At 55.4% G+C, this 478-nt stretch overlaps 1 protein-coding gene across 1 annotated transcript in view; it reads left to right on the plus strand.

The window, feature by feature from the left end:
• Positions 1-478, plus strand: part of COL18A1 (collagen, type XVIII, alpha 1) — a gene marked incomplete at its 5' end in the record, with an annotated part of 13,058 nt that overhangs the window by 5,831 nt on the left and 6,749 nt on the right. The gene's annotated exons all lie outside the window — the stretch shown is intronic.

Genomic DNA, 478 nt, shown 5'->3' on the forward strand with positions numbered 1-478 from the left:
ACGTGTGTTAGTGTAGTGTCTCCCTGCCTGTGGCAGGGATTGGAGCTGGAGGAGCTTTAAGGTCCTTTCCAACCCAAACCAGGCTGGGATCCTTTGATGCCTTATTTCTGGGTGTAGACGAGCCTCTTGTGGCCACCGTGCACACTGCATGGGGCGCTGGAGCCGGCTGAGGGCTGTGATGAGGGATGTCCAAGCTCAGCATTGCCCCTTCCCACAAAGCCCCTCTGCAGACAGGGAGCATCCGTGTCCTGTCCCGACGGGTGGTTTGGGGATGTGGGAGGGGATGCGCTGCCTCCTGCTTGCAAGCTCCAGGTAGGAATCTTTGTCATAGAGTCACGGAATCATGGAATGGTTTGTGTTGGAAGGGACCTTAAAGCTCATCCAGTTCCAACCCCCTTATCTCCAACCTGAACTTCCCCTGTTTCAGTTTGAACCCATCACCCCTTGTCCTATCACTCAGTCCCTGATGAAGGCCACT

The sequence above is a fragment of the Nestor notabilis genome, unplaced genomic scaffold (genome assembly GCF_000696875.1).
Source record: "Nestor notabilis isolate BGI_N333 unplaced genomic scaffold, ASM69687v1 scaffold24908, whole genome shotgun sequence".
In the NCBI taxonomy this organism is placed as follows: Eukaryota; Metazoa; Chordata; class Aves; order Psittaciformes; family Psittacidae; genus Nestor; species Nestor notabilis.